This window comes from Phoca vitulina, unplaced genomic scaffold (assembly GCF_004348235.1).
Source record: "Phoca vitulina isolate PV1807 unplaced genomic scaffold, GSC_HSeal_1.0 scaffold138, whole genome shotgun sequence".
In the NCBI taxonomy this organism is placed as follows: Eukaryota; Metazoa; Chordata; class Mammalia; order Carnivora; family Phocidae; genus Phoca; species Phoca vitulina.
In genome coordinates this window covers 366022-384813 of record NW_022589841.1, presented here as the reverse complement: position 1 = coordinate 384813, position 18792 = coordinate 366022, and the positions used below count along the sequence as shown (strand labels likewise).

General features: G+C 42.2%; 1 protein-coding gene across 3 annotated transcripts in view; it reads left to right on the top strand.

The window, feature by feature from the left end:
• LDLRAD4 (low density lipoprotein receptor class A domain containing 4) overlaps nt 1–18792 on the top strand; it is a 130962-nt gene that overhangs the window by 64204 nt on the left and 47966 nt on the right. Inside the window, exon 1 of one of the 3 annotated variants that reach the window (XM_032399193.1) lies at nt 3385–5541. The exons of the other annotated variants lie outside the window; for them this stretch is intronic. The gene's annotated coding sequence lies outside the window, so the exon portion shown is untranslated. Of the gene's footprint in view, nt 1–3384; nt 5542–18792 lie in introns of those variants that run through there. 3 annotated transcript variants of the gene reach the window in all.

Below are 18792 nucleotides of genomic sequence, written 5' to 3'. Positions count from 1 at the left end.
ACAGAAACACTTTCTTCATCCTGCATTGCATAAAATCCCTAAGGAATTTATGCTTTTGCAGAAGACCCAGCCACCTAAATAAGAATAAAAACTCTCAAATTGTTTACAGATTTTAAAAGCCTTTTTCTCAGCATTGAAATTCTCTGAAGATTTGAGACTATTAACACCAAACCAAGCATTTTCTCTGGGCTCCTTTTTCTCTTTCTCCTGAATGCAAATGAATTTCCTCTGCTGGTTTCTATTCATCTTACTGGTCATAATTGTTATGTTGGTGGAATAGAGAAGGTTCTCCCTTTAAAATAAAACTATGAGAACCTTTTTGCCAAAAATATTAGAATATTTGCTTATCTTCAAATGAGATTAACAAAATGATAACTGCTGCTTTTGAACTCTAGCTTGAAAATGTCTTGGTTTCTTGGAGATATGTAGTTGTTTAATACAGTTATAATGCTATGGATTTGCTGTTATATTGGGTATAGCTATTAGGAATTGTGAGTAACAGATGTCTGTCTATAGAGCTTTAAAACCACAAGCATTTTTTCCCTCACATTAAAAACATTCTGGATGAAGTTAGCATAGGGCTGGTAGAGTGGTAGAGTGATTCCATTAAGTCCTTCTGGACCCAGCATCTTTCTCTTCTTCAGCTCCATCCCCCAGCACTTAGCTTCCAACTTTGAGGTTGCTTCATGGTCTAGATTGCTGCTGGAACACCACCCATGACATCCATATTGCAGGCTGGACCATGGAGGAAGAACAGAGTCTAAAATGATGCTCACTTCTTTCCTTTGAAGATCCTTCCTAGAAGTCCTACAAAACACATTTGTGAATGTCTCATGGCCAGAAGGTCATCATGTGGCCATACCTGCCGGCAGGACAGGCTGGGCAGTGCCCTCCTCTTGCTAAAGAAGGAAAGGGAGGAAGGAATTAAAGCCAGAGAAGTTTATGCCCCATGTGACCTTAATTCAGGGTTCACAGGTTGTAGTAGGCAGAGCATGTGTTTAGAGACCAGTTAGGTCTGATTTTTCAGGTCTAACTGCTTCTTAGTCAAGTTATTTAAATTGATGGCTTGGATAAACTCATCTATCTGGTCAGTACAAGCATACCTAGCCTGCACACTTGTCATGAAAGGGCACATGGACAGGCCTTCGTACCCCCACCTTGACAAGTACCTAGGTCTTAAGGGATGATAGCTCCACTCACCCTACACCCTCTGCTCAATCTAACTCTCTTCATGGGCACTAAGTATATAAACATTTTGTGAACGAATTGACTTCAGCAGATTAACAGGAGCAAATGCATAATTTAAAAAAAAAAAGTAAAGGAAGGTAAGAGAAGTTGTGACATTTATTCAGTGTTAGGGGCTTTATTGTCTTGAGATGCTCATGTTAGGTGATGACTTCATTTAAGAAGCCTGGCACTTAGAAACTGAAGTATCCTCCTCCCTCCTCCTTGCTGTTGAAACCTTCACCTCATGCTGCTCAGCCCCAGAAGCTTCTTTCCCAACCCTCTGCTCTCTCATGGCCACCCTCTCCTCCTAAAAGCACAGGGGCTCAGACTCAGACTGAAATATTAGCTCAGTAATAGAGCTGAGCTATCAAGGGAATAAATCACAGTACTCTTGTCTCCATAGAAAAAAATGCTTATCAGTTGAAGGATAAGTCAGTTATAATTGAATTTTGGGAAACAATCTAATCCATAAGTTGGACTCTGCTTATGTTCACCTTGTTTTAAAAATCTCTTTTATGTCTTTTGAGGAAGAAATATTTTTTTAAAAGTCTTTTGTGCTAATGATTAGCATTACTTTGAGTTAATTTCTCTTTCGATAATAACTGATAATTGTACCATTTGGTTGAATTGTATGAAATTTCCCCTGGAAGAATAAGGTAGTATTTATTTTTATGTATTTGTTTTTTTTGTTATGCATAAGTGAGGCTAGACAGCTGATCTTCATCAAAATTAAGCTGCAGGGCTTAAGAAGTGTATTTTGGTGGAGGTGATGGTTGTATTTTATTTTGCAGGGGTTTTTTTCTTCTTTTTAAAAGATCATTAAGCCCTTGAAGGACAGTCTCAATCTAACTGAAGCAAAGATAAAAGGCTGTGATAGAAGATGACATTTTAGTTTGCTCAGCAAACTGACCCTCGTAATACTTGGTGTCGTACAACGAAGAATTACAGACATGTGACCATTCAGGAGGGTTTGGACAATAGGAAGTGGAAGTCTGGCTCTGTGTCTGTGTGTGTGTCAGCCCTACCCCAGGCATCGGGTCTTCTCAAAATGCAACTACATGGTCCAGAGTGAACTGACCTTGTCCTGCAGCTTGTTGCTTAGACTGCTACCAAATGGGGGCCCAGACATCAGCTATCCTAGGAGCCAGGGAGAGGCAAAGACTTCAGTGAGAATGGGAGAGCTCACAGCACTCTCAGTGCTCTGCCAGGCACCTTCCTGATGCTAGGCGGTAAAGAAAGGCAGGAGTCTGGCACCAAGGAAGTGACATGGCCTTGACCAAGCACTTAATGAGTGGATAAATGCACTGGCCAGCATAGCTCTAGGTACATTTAAAGGGCATGCTCCTGATTTTGCACTTGGAGAGGTAAATAGGGTCTACCAGGTCTCCTGTGCCCAGGACTGCTTTGTGGTGAGCACCACCATGGTGACCATAAGGTATAGTTTTGGGCTGCCCTTTTGAAGTGTGGAGTTAGTAAGGATGTCTTCCCTTCCCTCCAGAAAGCTGTCAGAAGCTGAGAAGCACTAAATTCAAACAAGGCTTCCACTTCCCTGAAACTCCCAGTGGCTCCAAGGTCCCTATATATAAAGCATATGAAGCTGAACACGACCCCAGAAAGCAAGGACTATTTCCACCACCTCCACCCACTGCCCCATCAGCGTGGGGATTACCAAGAAGCCATGCCACTTCCACGCCCACTCTATGCCCACTGCTGTCTCTGGTGACCAATGAGATGAACACCTGTGTTTAATCTTCATCGGAGTCACAGAAAATGTGTTCTTCTAAAATTGTAGATGATCTTTTTTGGGTAGTTTGAGGTTGCCTGATACTGTTCACATGCCAGTGTTTCTCAGAATTCTGAACAAAAAGTAGAACGATTATTCATAAACTGGAATTAATTCATTAATCATTGCTAAGATGGATGAAGAATATATAGGATTCATTTTTTAGACTGGGCCAGTGTCTTAACTGTTTGGGGGTATAGTGAAAAAGGTTTAAAGTTACAGTGGTTTTTTAAAGATTTATTTATTTTTTTTTAGAGAGAGAGAAAGAGAGCACAGTGGGGAGGGGCAGAGGGAGAGAGAGAATCCTCAAGCAGACTCCCTGCTGAGCGGGAGCCCCAACACGGGGCTGGATCCCACGACCCTGAGATCACAACCTGAGCCAAAACCAAGAGTTGGACGCTTAACCAACTGCGCCACCCAGGCTCCCAAAAAGTTACAGATTTTTATGATAGATTTCAAGTATCAGAAGAAATCAGCCCCCCATCACACCCTCCCCCTGGCTGCCTTCTGAGCCGGCTGTCATTCTGTAGTTGTCATTCTGTAGTTGCTGAATGTTAGCTGTGAATTCCTCAGCTCCTGCACTCTGAAGGGGGATCTAAATGTAGACAACAGTGCTTGCAGACCTGGGATTGGAACGGAAGGAGACTCTGAGAACCCTTCAGCCTTTTTGCTCGTTTTTGTGTTTGCCTTAGAAGATTTAGGGATCCTTCAGTCCTTGTCAAGAGGCTCTCTAAATCTTTTGTTGTGCTTCAGTGCACATTGAGTAAGAAACCCCAGAAGGAAGGCAGAGAAGGGAACAATCAGTGGGAGCAAAATTGATGTGCTTAGAGTTGGTTTATGATTTCTACGTCATGCCTGTTGCTAATGTTTCTCAGTGCCCAGAGTTTACTGTCTTTTACCTAAGTTAGGACCACTAAACCCTGGTAAATAGCAGGTGGTGTTTCTGGGTAGCTTATTTGTTCATCCAGAAGTGATCATTATTACATGAACCTTCATAATGGGGAATTTTCCACCAATACCAGGCATGAGTGTTCTACTTGAAGGACTTGAAATTTCCTGTCCTAATAGTAGGAGAATAGAGGGTGCCAGATAGCACAAATTAGACTTGCAAGGCCCCAGTGAAGTCTGGGATGCATGTGTGATTGCTCTATGAATGGAGCTGCTCCTTCCTGCATAGGGTGCTTATTACAGGACACTGGGAAGGGCACTATTCAATTGTGAAGGAATTGTTGCTTTCAAAGTTTTGTTTCACAGTGATTCTCCTATGAAGTTTTTCAGTTTTTCCATAGAAATCTTAAGAGTATTCTGGGCTAAAGTGAGAGGTCATGAGGATAGATGTGTGTTGCTTACATACGCTGTAAGCAAATGAACATTGGATTGGAATTCATTTTCTGTTAGGGGAGGAGTGTAATAATTTTTTGGTAGAAGGAATATTTTCAGAGAAGCCAACTCAGGGTGGGAGTCTGATGACAAATTCAATTTCACATGTTTAGAACTTTCTCAGGTAATGAAGGTGAGACCACAGGTTTAGATCTTCTGTAGGAAAGAGAAGCCAGATATTTTATAGTTGACATGCTCCATCTCATGTCCTCATCTCAATATTTTCTAGTCAGGAACTTCATGAAAGAGAAGCTGCATCTTTTCCAGGCTGACATCTATAACCAGTTTGAGGTCTGTGGGCTTCATGCATAGTCTTGGATGGAGACCCTTTAGCCTGCTGATGAAAAGACATTGAAGAAAGCTTAATTTCTTGATCACCTAGTGGAAGTCTGTAACTTTCAGTCATTTGTAACACTCACTTCTCTTCTTTGACAATTAAGAAGGCTTTAAGATGACCAGATTTGCATAAGTACATCCAACTGTTATCAAAGTTAATAATGGCTATTCTGTCATCTGTTATGTTTACCTGTTACTTGATTGCTTTTGTATTATTAGAAAGTCTTCTAGGAAAAAAGCAGAACATGTCTGGACTACAGCTCTTGGGTGAAGCCAGCTGTGGCAGACCTGCTCCGGTGCTGTCCCCAGCCCAGGCGGAGTGACTGCTCTGTCTGCTCTCCACAGTGTGCTATTTAGAGCGTTGTGACATTGTGACCCATCCAGCTGGACATCTTCCTCACCGCAGCACTAACTCCTTTGGGACAGGAACTGTGTTCTGTTCATCTTTGTTCCCCAACCCGCATCCGGTATCTAAGTGCTCCAGAAATGTTTACTGTACAAGGTGTGCAGAGCTGCGAGGTAATTTGGCTTTTCCTCGCACTTCCCCGTCTCAGGGCTCATTGTCCTTGCTGCCTGAGAGTCCTGGGCCTTGATGCTGATGGGGACGGCACTTCCAGCTTCCACAGCACTGGGTGTGAGCACTTCCCAGGCCGCTGCTCCTGGCCGGCCCTCTGAAATGCCAGCACTTAGAAGGGAGTCCCAGTGTGGCAAGTGTTCTCAGAACCTCCTCACAGATGATTGTGAAGCTTTAGAGACAAAGACCTTCCTGCTGCTCTTCAATCAGATTCTACTGGCTTCCAAACAGTAGCCGAAAAGTAAGAATCCAGAGCTTGAAGTTTGTGTTTCTGGTGGGAGTATTTGTATTAGAGACCCCTCCCTTTTTGTTTCTTGCCCCCATACAACACCTCCTTAGATCCCAAAGCTTTTTTAGAAGGAAGAGATAGGATATATCGTCCCATTTGTCTCCTTCCCCAGCTGAGTCACTGGTTATGCTTTAAAGAAAGGAAAACTCCCAGAAATACAAAGGAAACATTGAAAGGGAGGGTTACTATGAAAAAAGTCTTTGGGGAGGATATCTTGTCCCCTAAAAGTTATTGCAGGTGTCAAGACAGTAGATTCCTTGTCCAATTTCTTGCTTAGTTTACAGCCCACCATTTAATGTTCACCAAATTACATTCTGATATTCTGATTTTAAACCTTTCTGATTGGAATTAAAAATTGTTTTAACTAAGCTTATGAGTTGGATGACAAATGCTGTCTGGGGTTAGTCAGATCAAGACCTCATCCTCTTTTCTGGATTATCTGCTTTGTTTGTGGCACCCTCCTAGGCCCTTTGTCAGACCTTTAGGATTTGTTGGTGAGAGAACAAAAGACACATGATGAGTTAAATCATTTTCGAAGGCAGTAGCAAGAGGATGTCTGGTGGCAGTGGGAGGGGGAGTGTTAAGTGAGGAACGTCCACGGCTTGGTGTTGGGATCTCGGGAGGGAGGCCCAGAGGAGGGCCATGGGCACCACTTAGGGAAACCTGCTGCTTTGGTGGCAGCAAGGACCTGGCTTTGAAGGAAGAATTGACAACATTAAGCAAAACAATATGTTGCTTTCTGTGGAAATGCTGAGGCATAAATTTTAAAAATACTATTGGATGTCTTGACCTGACATTTAACAAATAAGTTCTGTGTTTAATATCCTGGTGGCATTTTTGTTTTGCTTTGGGGTTTAGCCTTTTCTTAAGTGTCTGAATTTACATGAAACGAGATTCCTATTTCTGCAAGTTTCAACCTGTGGAATTTGAAGCAGATATGATAGTAAACACAAACAGGATTCATAAAGGGAAAGTAAACTCTTGGGCCTGCTGGTCCATGCCTGCATTGACTGGAAAGAAATTTGATTACTTTGGGAAGTGAGACTGATATTTCAATGGTTGTGTAATGGACAAAAAAAGCATGATCACCAGGCTTTGAGAATTGATATTTAACTACTCTGCAGTTGTAATACTGAGTCTCAGAGTGGCTTGTATTGAAATTGGTTTGCCAGCCACGGGGCAACACCTAGAGATGCCAGCAAGCAGCTTTTGCTCAGCTGAGGCCAGTCTTTTTAATGTGGTAAGTTAGAAACATGACCAGAGTGAGTTATGATTCTGTTGATTGTAATTAGAAAAAAAAAAAGCAACTTTTAAGAAAAATCCTGAGAGAAAACATAAGAAATTAGGATGTTCTTATTCTCTAAAATCTAAACTGTGAATTCTTTCTTAATGATAGTGAGGGAAAGAGAAAAAGTGAAGGAAGAAGGGAGCTTTTGTGTATAGTATCTTTAGAGTTATACAAACCCTCTTTAATGAATAAATGGAACCTTAATAAGGAAAACTACCGGCTGCATTATCAGTTGCAAATTGATTTGCTGTGGGCTAATTCTAATATAGTCTGACCATACCTCCTAAGAAAACAAAATCAGGTTACCTGAAAATGGATTCTTATTTTCTAGGTGAAAAAAAACAATTATGACATAGCATAGTTTTATCCTGAAATTTTTTACTCGCTCCTGAATCGTGGATGGGCTCTTCTGTTGTTATCTCTAAAGTTGAGCTTTTATCTATTTAAAGATAAAAATTGTATACCTGCATATCTTCCACACCCAAATGAGGCTGGGATGAGAGTGAGGAGAGGGAGGTCAGTGCTTTTCCACTCCTTTTTGGTGTGACAACAGGTCAAGTGGGGGGGAATCCATATCTAATAACCTGTGGTTCTTAGCCTTTGAGAATGTAACACAGACCAACCACTTTCACCTCAGAAAATTGCAAATACATCAACCTTCATGTATAGTTATGGGGTTTGCACACCCCTGAAGCCCATCCATGGATTCTCAGTTTAAAGCACCTGCTGTAAACTCAATTAGGTGCCATTTTTTTAATAAAGCGATAGGTTGCATCATCTTTTTGATGAATGATTACCTTGCTATTATTTTCTAATTTTAACAGCTATTTATATTCCTGTGGAACACCTTGAAAATGTCCCTCAAAGTAGATAAACTAATCTGAGACCTTGCTTGTCATCCCAGGAGATAAGAATGACTTCCCAGTCTCACCTTGTGACCTGCCAGACCAGCCTATCTTCACCACCACCACCACCATCTTCTTCTCTGACCTCCTCCAAATAGTGTTTGCTACTTATGGTTTGAGATACCAGAAAAGGAGCTGGAGGGGATATATAGGAAAGAAGAGGGGCGCCTGGGTGGCTCAGTCATTAAGCGTCTGCCTTCGGCTCAGGTCATGATCCCAGGGTCCTGGGATCGAGCCCCACATCAGGCTCCCTGCTCAGCAGGAAGCCTGCTTCTCCCTCTCCCACTCCCCCTGCTGTGTTCCCTCTCTCGCTGTATCTCTCTCTGTCAAATAAATAAATAAATCTTTAAAAAAAAAAGAAGAAGAAGAGACATATATAAGTATTAACCTTCAAAGGAAGAAGGCACAGACCCCCTTGGATGAAATAATAGAGACACATAGTGTTTGTGGATATGTATTGCAGATCATGGAAAACAGCGGAATAGGAAGTGGGTGCTGGCTTATTAACTAACTGTAATCTATTTAGCTTGGAGCAACTTTTGGTTTTTGATGGGATGAAATACAAGCTGAAGTTCAGTGAGGATAAATACAAGAGATCAAAATAGAATCCATGGAAATACAGTGACCGCTTTAAAAGTTGTCCAAGTCTTTTTTTGAGTCGAGGATCACAGTGGACCATAAGTTGCTATGAGTTGGTGATATAATAGTGTGTGTTTAAAATGATAGTGGTGATTTATGAGTGTGAGAAATATCCAGAAAATACTCACAAAAGAAGTAATTATAAGTTACAGTCTTTTGATGTGTGTGTGTGTGGTCATCTGATTGTATATGGAAAGTGCTTAAGTGGGCGAATTCCTTTTTAATAGGAAATCACTTCTTCCCCATTCACTGAGCCTCCCCAGCCTCTGCAGTCATCTCCAGTCCCTGAGGCTTTCCATCCCTGGGGGTGTAATAGGACTATCTCTCCAGCTGGAGGGTGAGTCCTCCAGCTCAGGGATGTGTCTCCATTTGCTGGGTTCTCCAGGATCCCCTAGACAACAGGAGAGGGTACTCAGTGAGTGTTGGCTGCTGCTGACAAGGATGCCCTTGGAATAAGCTTAAATGACAACAGGAACATGACTTCAGCGGTTGGGAGGACTCTTCTGGAACCTGAGGACGATTAGCACTGGAGTAGCTGCTTAACAGAAGCACAAGATGACTGTCCCCATCCCCGAATCTCTCCTGGAACTGACCACCTTTCATCTCCTCTTCTGGGTGACTGGATCGTGGTGTTGTGGAGAGGCAGAGCTCTGGACCTAATAATGGTTCCTACGGATTTTCCATTTTCCTGGCTTATGAAACCATAACACGTCTTTAAACTAACTACAGCTCTCTTTTTAAGGGAGCCCTCGGCAAAGAGAAAAGCAGCATCACTTAATTATTACAAATTCACCTTGTATTTAATAGCATATGACTTTTAGTTCTGAAATTGCGTAGCTACAGGGTTACCATGTGGTTGATACCTGGATCTGTGCTCCGTATGATACATTTCTGCTGATCTGTTTTTCTTGTAATGCAGTTTTTACAGAGGCTTGTCTCTCATTTTCTGTCTCCCTAGCAAACTGTCTGGAGACAGTCTAGCATATTTCAAACAGCTGAGCTGCTTGCGTTCTGTCTTCTCTGGATAGACTCTTCTAAATTCTTTGGAGCCTTCTCTCTGGGAACATGAAAAAGGGACTCGTGCAGTTATAAAAAGAAACTAGAGATCATCCAGCTATAAAATTGCATCTTAGCATTAGCTTCTGTTTTGTCTACCATTCATTTTCTTTTCATCCTTTTCTAAAGTTTGTCCAGCAATTTGAACCTGGTAATTTTAGTTCTGTGGTTTCTATTGGCTCCCAAACACTTACCCAGTGGTTAAAAATAAAAACTGCAAACCCATCTTGGGGAGTGTGTGAGTAGGCAGCGGCTGAGGACTCAGGACACTATGGCACCTGAGCACCCTGAGCCTGGCTGCCATGCTTACTAGGACTGGTGTGCATGGGTGTGTGTGTATGCTGTGTGCACGTAGGTGCATGGGGATATGCGTGTGTGGGGTGGGAAGTTAGTGGGGGGCAGATCACAGCTCTTGACAGTTTAGAGCTTTTCTTAAAAATGCGTATGTCATTTCATGATTTACTCCACACTGAGACAAGCATGGCCTTGGAGGGTTGGAGTCACTGTCACTTGCTGGCCAGGCATCTCTAGTCAAGTAATATATGCTCATCCTCAATATCTGCCTCTCCCAAAGTGTGCAGAGTGATTCCTGGCAAAAGTAAGAGAAAAGAAAAACCAAAAACACATAAAGCGGTTAACACTATGTGTGGTACAGAAGCAGCTAGCAACTGTAAGTTCCCTGTCCCTTTGACCTTCAAGCTACCTAAAGTGCAAGAAGCTTTTGGGAAGAGAAGGAGAGGGGATGAATCTGCATCCATATCAGTTCTGTGCTGGGTACCGGGCTGAGCCCGGACTGGGCATTCTGGGCAGCATAATGGTAGTTGCACATCAAAGAATTACAACTAAACCTCCCTTTGAATGTGAATTAACTTGAGAGGAGCATGCTATTTCAGAGCGAAAGTAATTCTTTCTCAGGTGCCTGTCCTAAGACCAGCGGTCAGGCCTAGAGGAGGATAGCTTATATACAACTCTTTTACTTTGTCCACTTTGGTTCCTGTGAGTGGGTATGATGAGGCATTTGACAGCATGTGGTTTTCAATACCCCGAACCCACTGGGCTGAATGCCAGAGACAGGATGGTGGGCAACAGGCATCAGCCTGGGCCTGTGTCCTCACCAGCTTGCTGCTGGGCTCTGCCCCTGGATCGCCCACCTCTCAAATGGCCTCACTTCATCTTGACACTTGTCTAGATCAAACCTTGATACATTTCCTGCCCAGGAGCTCTCTTACTTGTATTGTTTTATTAGATGACTTTACCTGTACTGTAAGACAGTTGTGAGTCCTAGCTCTCATCCTAAGGCTTACTACTACTCAGAGTGGGCTGTTTGCTATCCAAAAACTAGTTGCTCTAGTTGTAATATTATCACTGAATCCTATAAATATATATAATTTAAGATGTCAAAGTACTTCCTTTGTTATGATCTCATTTTTTTTAAAACAGCTCTATGAAATGGGTAGAGGAAATAATGTTTGCCTATGTATGCTGATGACAGGATAAGGTGCAGAAAGGATGGCCACCTCACTGAAGGATGCCCAGATCCTGGGGCCAGGGCTAGAACTGCTGTCCTGATTCCCATGTGTTTTGTGAGTGCCCTTAGATGCTGCTGAACTCTCTGGGAAGGATGTGGCCTGGGCACTGCCTTTCAGATGCTTAGAATCTAGTTAGTAATTCTAGAAAACTGACTTGGGAGCCCAAGTAATTCTGAGAAATGGCAAGTTTTATTAGAGTTCCAAAAAGGAAGTGGTTTGGCCCCTAAGATATCTGGGGGGACATTTTATTATCACCACCTTCAACTGAGAAATGAGGCTTTAAGAGACATTGTTATTTATCCGAAGATACACAGAGTAAGAAACTAGGTGGCTTGACCACTATTAAGTGAGTAAATATGGTTTTCACCCATTTGCTCACTTAATAAGTAGTTGTGGGTGCCCACCCCGTGCTAAGGACTGCCTGGGTCATTGTGGATGCCATCTCCACCATCACAGAAGTCCACCAGCAGGTCACGCCCTGAGGCAGGGTGCTCCTGCCTTGTGGCCTTGCTGGCAAGATTTCGTCACTGTTTTCTGGCTTTGCCTATGGCTTTCTTTGGGGCTCTTCTCAGTTCCACATTTCTGGTGTATCCCTGGGCTTAATAAATGTTATGCTCAGAGTGAAGAGAATTGAACTTGTAACCACTTTACACCACACTCTGACCACTAGGAGTCCTTTTGGACATCGGCTTCTTCCTCTCCCACCAAGTCCTATCATTGTACTTCTGTGTATTTCCACGACCTGCCAATGCTTCCCAGTCTACCCTGGCTCATGTCTTCATCTCCTCATCCCTGGAGTACTGCTAGGCCTGTTGACCCATCCCCAGGTCCTCCTCTCATCCATTTTCCACACAGACCATTTTCCATAGAACTCAGTTGATCTGAAGCCCCAACTGGATCACATAACCCCATACTCTTCAGTAGCTCCCCCACCCACAGGATCTGGAGTCTGCACCCACCTTGTTTAGCCTCTTGGTCACAAAGCCCTTTGTGACCCAAGCCCATTGCTTAAAGTTGCCCCCAGATAGACCGAGCTCTTTGCCATCTCGAAGACTTTGTTTCATGGTAGTCTCTCTGCTTTGGAATCTGGCACCCTTCTCCCGTCCCTCTTTCATCTGGCTAATTATTACTTTTCCCTTCACACTAAGATTAATGGCCACCTCCTCCAGGAAGCCTTCTCCCACCTCTCTCTTCCTCCCACTGGCTAGGTACTTCCTATCTGCTCCCTTTGTGGGCTGTAATATCTGTACAGTCCTTGCTGCCTAGTTTGTAACAATCACTTCATGCCCTGCCTGCCCCCAGCAACTCCAGGCTTCTCTGAGAACAGGCACTTGTCCATTTGTTCTCATCAGTGACTAGTGCTGTGTCTGGTACTCATGAAGCTTTAAGAAATGGATGGACCATTGGGCGGCTAGGTGGAGGGATGGCTGCAAAAGTGATCTCTCCTTATACCTGTTCCTCTTTAACTCTGGACCAGTGGTTACATATCTCCACTTCTTTTAGTTCTGTTTAATTTAGAATAAATTTAAGGTAAGAGCATGTAGTGGGGAAGAAAGTGAAGAACCTATCTGACGATAATGTTGCAGTTAGTGCCTTAAGATCTGTCTCCTGATTCATTATCTAGCCAGGATAAATCATAATTGTTTGTCCAAATCCCTTAGCTTTCCTTCCAAATGAAGTGATTAACTTCCACTGTAAACTTCCTCTGATCCAGGCTTCAGGCTTTGTGCTCGGCCTGACGGCACTCAAGCTTTCCTGCCTACATGGGCATTTAGATTGTCCTTATCCTTTGGTTCTCCTGCCTGGTGAAATATTAGATAACGAGGACAGAGCTTATCTTACACACGGCTGAGCTGACAAATATGGCAGCCTTTCAATGAAAAGGCGAATGCAGACGAGGCTTCTTCCCTGGCTGGAATAAGAATGAGCTTCATGCTTGTCTGGCCCCGTAGCCGATGGTCAAAAGCACTCGACGCAATTTCCATAGCATCCAGACAGCCTGAGTACCTAATATCTACCTGTCTAGTCAATACATCAGCTTTGCTGGAGAGAGAGCAGGAGTTTGTCACAGGGTCTTATTTCTAATGCATCAGGAACAAATCTGTTACCAGCTCTCTTTATTCTGGCATAAATGCTGTAAGCTGCATTAATTTGTTATGTTCGGTGGTAAATAACAGTGCCTTCTGAGCTTTGTTTTTAAAAGAGGTCTTTTTAAAGCCTTTAAAGTCAAGGTGAAGAGAGGGGAGAAGAAGCGGATTGTGCCTGACCACAGGGATTAGCAGCTCACTCCAGGTGAAGGGTGTCCACACGTATTAATGTGCTAATGAGCAAGAAGGTTCATTTTGATGATTAGTAATTTTGGCAACATAACTTCTGCCCCAGATTTGATTAAGCCTCTGTACAGACTTCCTCTTCCAGGAGATTACCTTTCAAAAGCACATTTGGTTTCCCTCCCCCTTTGAAGCCCATTAGGAAAATTAAAACATTTAATTTTAGTGATGAATTTTACTGATGCGGACAACTGCTCTCCCAGATTCTCTCCAAATGTAAGCACAATTGCTACATCAGCTAAAATATCTGTACTTAACTCAGACTGGTGTTAAATCGTGTGGAGATTGCAGATTCCTGGTAATGTATTACAGAACAATAAGCCCTGTGTTGGAAGAAAAATATCTCAACATTGAACCAAGCCAGTGGGACAGATCGACTAGAGGAGCTGAAAGTTAGCTAATATCTGTAAACCTCCTTCCTCCCAAATGGACTTGTCCACCAAACCCTCAGATTTCCCCTGCTTCTTTCCTTAAAGAAGCTGATCAAAAATATTCTGTAATGCACAAGCTAGCTAATACCTGAATAACTGACGAGTTATAGTGAATGAAAGCTGAAAGTGTGGCAAAATCATCGAAGCTAAAATTACTGTCATTTAGGAGTTGAAAAAAGTACCTAGTAAAGAATAGAAGCCAAGAAGGGTTTTGAGTCACAGTTAGTATTTTGTCTTTCTTCTACTAGCCAAATGAGTCAGATTATGATCGTAGTTGTCCCATTGTAAGGAAAGCCTCAGAGCCCGGAACACACACACAGTCTCTCCTCCCCTCCTCTCTCCCCTTCCCTCCCCTTTTCTCCTTCCCTACCTAAATATATAGTATCTCATTCCTTGGGTATTCGTTTGATTTCTTTTTTCTTTCTTTTTTTTTTTTTTTTAAAGAGGATCACTTGAGCTGAGACATTGCAGACAATGCAAAGCAACAAGAGAGGAAATAAGAACATTAGCTAAGGAGAATTATTTTTCAAACCTAGAATGTAGAAAAAATGCTTCTGTGTTTCATTTGAATGTTCTAAAACCTAAAGATTTCAAGAAGGAAGTTTGCAGAATGACTTCTGATAAGAAAAGGTTTAATTTTTCAGAATGTTCTCTGTTGCATATTACGTACTTGTCTGCATGAGGTGGAAGCCAGGACAAGGAGTTTGTGGGATTTATCTCATAGGGCTTAATAGATGGATGCTTTTTATATCCTTCAGTTATGACAGAATAAAAAAACTATGTTAACAGACACAGTCTCATGAGAATATTATGAAATGTATTAGAATAATTACTAAAGATGAACTGGCCAGTTGCTTTAACTAAAATGCTAGTATGAGAATTAAAGTAGAAAGCTACTATCCCCCCACCCTCCATGCATTATTTATCATTCCCTCCTCTAGCCCCTAAATGCCCTCCTGACCTTAGTTTTTCTGCGACATTCATGTGGTTTTGAAATGATGAAAAGAGGAATTTGATTCTCTCAGCCAGAGAGTGGGGGAGGGTGCAGTGTGTTCAGAAGTAGAGCTTTCTTTTGATCATTAAGATATTTTGACTCAGTATTCTCTTTTTAAATTCATTTTAATTAACATGGCTATAAGTTCTAGATGCTCCATTACAGATGTTGAGTCAAAATGGAAATTGAGGAAACTCAAGGGGCGCCTGGGTGGCTCAGTTGGTTAAGCGACTGCCTTCGGCTCAGGTCATGATCCTGGAGTCCCGGGATCAAGTCCCGCATCGGGCTCCCTGCTCAGCAGGGAGTCTGCTTCTCCCTCTGACCCTCCCCCCTCTCATGCTCTCTGTCTCTCATTCTCTCTCTCTCAAATAAATAAAATCTTAAAAAATAATAATAATAATAAAAAATTGAGGAAACTCAAAATACAGAATGGTCCACATGTTTATCTTTATCTCTGGAATTCTTGAAAAAATTAGACCTACATATGAAATGAGCAGAAATGAGAGATGTTAGAGAGAGAAGGAATTGATTCAGTCACAATATTAACTTGAAATAATGGCTTGCTAAAATAAATAAATAAATAAATAAATAAAACTATATCAAAAAGAGGCCCGACTTAGGAAAATAGGGGAAGGCTTCTTGTGTAGGCAAGGGCTTCCCTGAGGCTCTCTGCTCCAGATGGCACTGGTTTTCTCTGTGGTCTCATTGGAGTGTGCATGTAACAAGACTGTGATTTTACAAGAGTCCCTTTAAGGAAATTGTTTCCCATCATACGTTTTTTTTCAGAATAGGTCAGTTGGAGATACTGTACACTTTCTGATTCTATATTTATTTATAACACACCTACATACACACATGTGTGCTCACAAACACTAAAACTCAAGGATCTAACTTTTAGACTGTTTAGTCTGAAACAGTCTGAGTGCCTAAAAAATTAGGGTGGACCTGTATGTGTATGTGTCCCTGTAACATTACATTGCATCTAATCAAAAAGGCAGAAGGAGTTGCCAGTCCAGTTATGGGAAATGAAAGACCTAGGGAAGTCTGATTGCCTAGGAATCTGGCAATATCAAAACATTATATGTGCTTTCATTTTCTTCTTGGAGATTTCAGTCTTGAAATGCCACCTCTTCCCTAGGTTTTCGAACTCTAGCATGCATTACAGTCTCCTGGAGGGCTCCATAAAACCCAGATTGTTGGCTCCATCCCCAGAGATTCTGATTCAGTAGATTTGAGATGGGCCTGAAAATTGGCATTTCTTACAGGTTCCCAAGTGATACTCATGCTGATGCTGCTGGTCCAGGAACTACACTGAGAACCACTGCCCTAGGCATCACATTCCAGAATTCTGTCTGTGGTCTCATGCGCATATATTTTGCATATATTTATTAGGCGCTCACCAGGTACCAGGCACTGTGCTAGATGCATGGAATATGGGAAACACACCGTCCTGGCCTTTATCCTTCACAGAAAAACCCACGTTTACCCTTAGTCCACCTACAGGGATAAGTTGAAGACCTGGTAATTCCTGGGTCTATGCTTAGTTTACAAGACACAGAAGGGTAAACAATTCCAATTGCTTTTCCCTTTCCTTGGGAGACCTCTTTCCCATCTCCAGTAGACATGTGATGTTAGGTTTTGCAGAGTAACCTCTTTCTTGGATAGATGAATTTTTGTATACATTTGTAGGTCCTTGGATCCTTTCTAGGGCCACTCCAGGTCAGGTACACAGTGGGGTTATTTTTCTCCAGTACTTAAGAACTGTCGTTTATGATCAAGCCTTTACTCATTCATAGTCTTGTTTAGTCACATCAAATCCTTTGTCTGTTTCTTTAGCTATATAGTATCTATGAAAAACTGAGGTCACTTTCAACGTTAAAAATTTAGCCCCCAAATAACTTGGAATAATAATAGCTGACCTTGGATCTCTTTCATGTATATTGGATGGCTGTCCTTTAATTTACCAACAATTTCTTTATTTTAGACTCAAGAACACCTCATATCTGGAATTCAGAAAGTCTTTTTGTAAGTTGTGCCATTTTCTAGGTTCCTGAGGAGGACACAGTCCAACATCATTCATTATGAAACACTGTTTTCACAAGAATGATTTACTTGTCCTCCCACCTCACTGACACTTTGAGGAGCTTTATGAAAATACTGTGAAAAGATAGACTCATTCCTGCTTGAGGTTGAAACCCCTGGTGACATTTACACTAGAAGTGGTGTCACTGTGTTTGGGGACGCACCTGTGCTTTCTCTCTCCCCCCGGCAGATGCTTCCTTTTTATTCCCCGTTTGAATATCATTTTGAGTTTCTTTGCTCTGAGTGAACTAGTTGGAGCTGAACATTTTTACACAGGGATTTTATAGATAAAATAATTTTCGGAGGTGAGGAAACAAATCTGTATGTTGATTTCTTCATTTTCTGAAAATTTTTGGATTATTATTACCTTTATTTTTTTAGCAGAATATTAAAATAAATTCACAAATGGGACTTCAATAAGGAATATATTTTAAAATATATCATCAAAATAATGCATTATTTTTAAAATGTCAGTTACCTCCCTTGCCTTAGAATTTTTTTAGAAAAGTATAATGTATCTGGTTGTTTTACCTTACCAGGTGAAGACACAAAAGGCACATTTTATCCCCATGATTTGGTTTGCAGCAGACTCAGCTGGTGTTTTCCATAAGCAGCTTCAATTTTGGAAGACGTATTTTAGGCTTACTTCCTCTGTGCTCTTAGGACTGAATTGTTCTTGTGCTATCAACATAATCTCCTCACAAAGAATTATGATCACCACTGGTTCCTCGGAAATATCCTGACCCTATTTTAGAGGAAATGCGCTCTTAATCCCAGAGTCCAGCAACATTGATTTTATGTTTGATGGTGCCCTCATTCAGCTGTTGGTGTACTCAGGAAGCTCAGCTAAATCATCCATCACCCTGTCTTTTTTTTTCTTTTCTCTTTTATTGTTAGCACCTGCCTCCAGAATCTTTTAATCTTTTTAAAATAATCTGTGGTAGGAGAAAGACAGTGAAACAACAGTTTGAAGCCACCGTGTGTTGCCCTCCTCAGCTTGGGTTTTTGTCTGTTGTGTGGTGGCTCGTGAGATATAGAAAAGGAGCTTAGGCCTACGTGACACGCTCAGCTTCATCCAGAGAGACCTAAGGTGTTTGTTTTTGTTGGCAGATTCTTGGTGGAGACCCAGGGAGAGTTTGCAGGAACTGTATTTTTTTATATTTTTGTTGCTGTTCCCACTGGCTCTTCTCACGGCCTGGCTTGTTTTGATGTTTTTCTTGAGGGTGGATTGTGGCAGCTCAGCCATGCCCGCTCACACATACCTCAGAAGTCAAGAAAGAGTTGAGTCAAGGTAGCTGCAGAGAGGGGCAAGGTTTGGCTCTGGCTCTAGCAGAACCCATAGTTGTGTTACCAGGACTCCTGCAGTTGTTCTAGCATCCCTGGTCTATCTTTCCCCCAGGTAGGGCCGTTGCATCCAGGGTTGCTACAAGGGGAACAGGTCTTAGATTGCGGGTATTGATCAGACCTCACATAGTGAAGCTAGAAAGAAAGAAAAAGTCAAAAGGGAGAGAAAAGGCTTAGAGAAGGAAGAAGAGGGGTGTTGGAGAAAAGGAAAGATGCCTTAAGAATTAAGGAAATCTCAGGTGAGGTAAATGAGGTGAAGGTGTGCTGGAAGGGAGTAAACTAGCAAAAGGAATAAAGGACAGAGGAAAATCCCTACCTGCTTGGGGTGCTGGGCCTTCCCTACAATGGTAAAATATAAAACAAACGAGGAAAGACACCAGGCAGGTACTCAGAGAGTGGAGTGTGTGTGTGCACACGTGCACGTGTGTTGAGCGCTCACTCATGTGTAACAAGAAATGTAAATGACCCAGAATCTGAAACCTCAGCATGTAGGCACGCCACCTCTTAAATGTTCTGATTTGTATGATAAAAATTTGCATGTCCCTGGAGCAGCCACACTTCCTGAGGGCTACCTCTGATATAACAACCCCTTGACCACACAGTCC